The sequence below is a fragment of the Clupea harengus genome, chromosome 6, assembly GCF_900700415.2.
Source record: "Clupea harengus chromosome 6, Ch_v2.0.2, whole genome shotgun sequence".
In the NCBI taxonomy this organism is placed as follows: domain Eukaryota; kingdom Metazoa; phylum Chordata; class Actinopteri; order Clupeiformes; family Clupeidae; genus Clupea; species Clupea harengus.
In genome coordinates, this window is record NC_045157.1 from 2,878,363 (window position 1) to 2,883,362 (window position 5,000).

Here is a 5,000-nt window from a genome sequence, read left to right on the forward strand (position 1 = left end):
GTGTGTGTGTGTGTGTGTGTGTGTGTGTGTGTGTGTGTGTGTGTGTGTGTGTGTGTGTGTGTGTGTGTGTGTGTGTGTGTGTGTGTGTGTGTGTGTGTGTGGTTAACAGCCACATCAACGCGCGCCGTGGGCCATTCTTCTGACAGCGGAGGCAAACGGCCTGCCTGTCTGTGTACCCAGATCAGTGGAGGCCGCCACGGTCAGCTTAACCCTCATCTGTCAGGGCTGCCTCCGACTGACCCAGGAGCAGTAGGGGGCTCGTCAGGACGTGAGAGACGGAGAGGGGAGGAGAATCTGCATCTGACTTTCATTACCTCATGTAAGGTACAAAGAAAGAGAGAGAGACTATAGAAAACTATACATTTATATACATACAGACGTGGACAAAATTGTTGGTACCCTTCCGTTAAAGAAAGAAAAACCCACAATTGTCACTGAAATAACTTGAAACTGACAAGCTCCAGTTTTGTCTCATCTGTCCAAAGGACATTCTCCCAGAAGCCCTGTGGCTTGTCAATATGTATTTTGGCAAATTCCAGTCTCGCTTTTATATGATTTGCTTTCAACAGTGGTGTCCTCCTCGTTCGACTTTGGCTCAATCGGCGGCGGATGGTGCGATCTGACACTGATGTCCCTTGACCTTGGAGTTTCACCTCTAATCTCGTTTGAAGTTGTTCTGGGCTCTAGGGTTACCTTAGTACCCGTCTCTTCAATTTGTCATCAATGTTCCTCTTGCGGCCTCCACGTCCAGGGAGGTTGGCTACAGTCCCCTGGACCTTAAACTTCTGAATAATATGTGCAACTGTAGTCACAGGAATATCAAGCTGCTTGGAGATGGTTTTATAGCCTTTACCTTTAACATGCTTGTCTATAACTTTCTTTCTAATCTCCTGAGACAACTCTGTCCTTTCTGTGGTTCATGTTCAGTGTGGTACACACCATGATACCAAACGCCACAGTGACTACTTTTCACCCTTCAAATAGGCAGACTGACTGATTACAAGTTTGAAGACACCTGTAATGCTAATTAGAGGACACACCTTAGCTTAACATGTCCCCATGGTCTAATTAATTTCAATCTTTTCAAGGGGTACCATCATTTTTGTCCAGGCCAGTTTAATTCGATTTTTTTTTAATTATTATTATTATTATTCTGTTCAACCACAATTCAAAAGCAATGTCTGATTTTCATTAGTTCATTTTCAGTACATTTTGATTTATTATTACCATTGTCAGTTTCAAGTTATTTCAGTGACCAATGTGGCTTTTTCTTCCTTTAACGGAAGGGTACCAACTATTTTGTCCATACAATTTTGTATATATAATATCAGTGGATCAGTCAGGCTCTGTACAGCCTGAGCCCAGCCCAGCTTAACCCTAAGACATAGAGAGATATTACCAATAGCATTAAGTACATGAAACAGACCCAGCTTAAGCCTAAGACATAGAGAGATATTACCAATAGCATTAAGTACATGAAACAGACCCAGCTTAAGCCTAAGACATAGAGAGATATTACCAATAGCATGAAGTACATGAAACAGACCCAGCTTAAGCCTAAGACATAGAGAGATATTACCAATAGCATTAAGTACAGGAAACAGCCCCAGCAGGTCAGAGACAGTACCGTGCTATCAGAGGTATTCTCCTAGAAGACGAGCCAATCGGTTTTCATTGTGTGTTGGCAGGACTGGAGGAGGATATGATTCTGCTGTGTTCACCGGAACATGCGTTCACACACACACACACACACACACACACACACACACACACACACACACACACACACACACACACACACACACACACACACACACACACACACACACACACACACACACGTTTCCAGTTGTGGAGCGTTCAGCACTCGCTTCCTCTGCCTGGTCTTTTCACTGATCTCATCCGGTCCTCCCTGGACAGACACACACACACACACACACACCTACACACACCCACACACACGCACCCACACACACACACACACACACACACACACGCGCACACACGCACACACGCTTTCTCCATAGTCACGCCACTCTCCTGCTGCCTTCTTAATGCTTTCCACTCTTTGACTTTTCTTTAAGTCAAATGCAGTTTGCTGCCAGGTTTCATTGGCGTAATCTGTTGGGCAGATCGTTGTATTCACTTGTTTGATTCTTGGGTCAGTATTGCTGTTCTGTTTCAATTCAGCCAGTCGTAATTGAATTGCAATATTTTCTGTTTGGAGTTTTTCTAGTGGGGTGAGTTGGCATCAGCAGTACGGGTGAGGGTGAGGGTCTAGTGGGGTGTGTTGGCATCAGCAGGACGGGTGAGGGTGAGGGTGAGGGTGAGGGTCTAGTGGGGTGTGTTGGCATCAGCAGTACGGGTGAGGGTGAGGGTCTAGTGGGGTGTGTTGGCATCAGCAGGACGTCCTGTAGGGTGAGGGTGAGGGTGAGGGTGAGGGTCTAGTGGGGTGTGTTGGCATCAGCAGTACGGGTGAGGGTGAGGGTCTAGTGGGGTGTGTTGGCATCAGCAGTACGGGTGAGGGTGAGGGTCTAGTGGGGTGTGTTGGCATCAGCAGGACGTCCTGTAGGGTGAGGGTGAGGGTCTAGTGGGGTGTGTTGGCATCAGCAGTAGGGTGAGGGTGAGGGTCTAGTGGGGTGTGTTGGCATCAACAGGACGTCCTGTAGGGTGAGGGTGAGGGTCTAGTGGGGCTGTGTTGGCATGAACAGTACGTCCCTGTAGGGGGTTCTGCTGGAGCATGTGCAGTCCCAAAGTCGATCTGCACTCTCACGCAAGGAACCTGTCCAGTGGTGGCCGGTGCAAACATTCATCCCCAGGACATTCGTACCCGATCCTAGATTAGGTTTTAGGGTCAAAGGCCACGCTGCCACATTGAGTGTAATGCCGTCTCACCATCCCTTAAGTCAAAGGAGGAGGCGAGTGGTCCCTCAGTACAGCACAAGTAAGGGCAACATTAGTGTACAGTGTGAAAGTGCACAGTTTGCTCTTAGAGAGAAGAGTGAGAAAGAGAGAGCTTGTTTGAGCTTGCGTGAAACTTTGTGTCTTTGAGACGACGGTTTCCTCTCTGCAAAGCTTTTCTGTGCCCCAGAGACCGTGACAGAATCCTTGTCCCAAGCTTGCTTTGTATTCATGGTGCACATAGTTTCCCTTTGTTTTTCAACTGTGACGTCTCCCTTTAGCCTTCAATTACTGGTCTGAAAATGAGGGTAATTTCAGCTTCTTTCCCTCTCTCCTCTCAGTGTTGCCATCCCTCCATCCATCCCTCCATCCCTCCCTCCATCCCTCCCTCCACACACCCATAATGGACAGATTACTGTAAGATGGAGATTCATCTGTGTCCAATCACACCACTCTCCCCACAGCTTGATAGGTTATTATCCATTCAATGAAAGAGAGAGAGAGGGAGGGAGAGAGGAGAGGGAGAGAGAAAGAGGTTGACAGACAGAGAGAGAGAGAGAGGGATGGAGGGACAAAGAGAGAGTGAGAGACTGAGAGCAGAGGGAGAGAGAGAGAGTGAGAGCACCTGAGACCAGAGGGAGAAAGGATGGAGGGAGAGAGAGAGAGAGAGAGTGAGAGAGACCAGAGAGAGAGAGATGGAGAGAGAGAGAGAGAGAGTGGGACCAGAGGGAGAGAGAGAGATGGAGAGAGAGAGAGAGAGAGAGAGTGGGAGAAGCAGATGGAGGGAGGGAAGTGAAAGGAAGAGATGAAAGGAGAGGAGTGATTTAAGGTCGTGCTGCGTAGGGATCTGGAGCTGAATGAAAGCACCTCGTGGTCTTTGGGGAAGTGTGTGGAGGAGCCTCACCATGTTGAATGGCCCGTGACAAGAACATGTGATGTACTGTGGTTGAGCATGTCATGTTTCATCCACCTTTCCCTTCTGTTCTTCTCTTCTGGTCCGTCTTTCTTTCACCCTCTGCGTATACGTGTGTGTACGTGTGTGTGTGTGGGTGTGTATGTGTGTACGTGTTTGTGTGTGCGTGTATGTTTGTGTGTGTGTGTTGATGTGTATATATGTGTGTGTGTGTGTTCGGTTTCTGTGAGTGTGTGTGTGTGTGTGTGTGTGCGGGTGTGTGTGTGTGTCAGGGTGTCTGTGTGTATGTGTGTGTGTGTATGTGTGTGTGTGTATGTGTGTGTGTGCATGCGTGCGGGCGTTTGTGTGTGTGTGCGTGCGTGCGTGTGTGTGTGTGTGTGTGCGGGTGTGTGTGTGTGTTTCTGTGCGTGCGTGCAGGCGTTTGTGTGTGTGAGAGGGTGTATGCACCATGCTGTCTGGAAGTGTTTGAGCTTGCGTGATACTTTGTGTCTTTGAGATGACGGTTTCCTCTCCGCAGTTGTGTAATCCTGTGCCTAATGCCTGGAACATGTGTTGTCCGTGGTGAGCCGTGTGTGTGTGTGTGTGATGTCCACACCATGGCTGTCTCCTTGCCAGACCAGAGCTGGAAACACATGGACAGAGGGACAGAGAGAGAGGGAGAGAGAGAGAGAAAGAGAGAGGAGGAGGAGAGAGAGGGACAGAGAGAGTGAAGAAGAAAGACAGAGGGAGAGGAAAGGAGAGAGAGAAGGGGTGAGGGCGGGCAGCTTTGTTTTGCCTTTGAGTGTTTACATATGTTCAGGCAAAGAAGTATTTCAATTTCTCATGCTGCTTTAATGAATTTTAAATTCAATTTCCTCCGGAGAGAGAAAGGCAGACAGGGCTGAGGGCTCCCCCTGCTGGTAGACCGGGAGAAAGACAGGCATCAAAGAGACCGTGCGTGTGTGTGGTGGTGAGACCGTCTGTGGTGTGGGATGGGGATTACACCGTGGGAATGTGAGCAGGGAGAGAGAGACCGTCTGTGGTGTGGGATGTGGAGTACACCGTGGGAATGTGTGAGGTGTGTTTAGAGCAGGGAGAGGGATTGCTATCAGGAGTCCCCACCAAAACATCTACGAACATCTAGAAGTGAAATTAGACTCCTTGAAACGTTCCTTGTTGTCCATGCACTGAAAAAGATGGTGTCAAT

The 5,000-nt window shown here is 48.5% G+C and overlaps 1 protein-coding gene across 1 annotated transcript in view; it reads left to right on the forward strand.

The window, feature by feature from the left end:
* Positions 1 to 5,000, forward strand: part of LOC105903483 (collagen and calcium-binding EGF domain-containing protein 1-like) — a 44,171-nt gene that overhangs the window by 28,009 nt on the left and 11,162 nt on the right. The window lies entirely within an intron of this gene.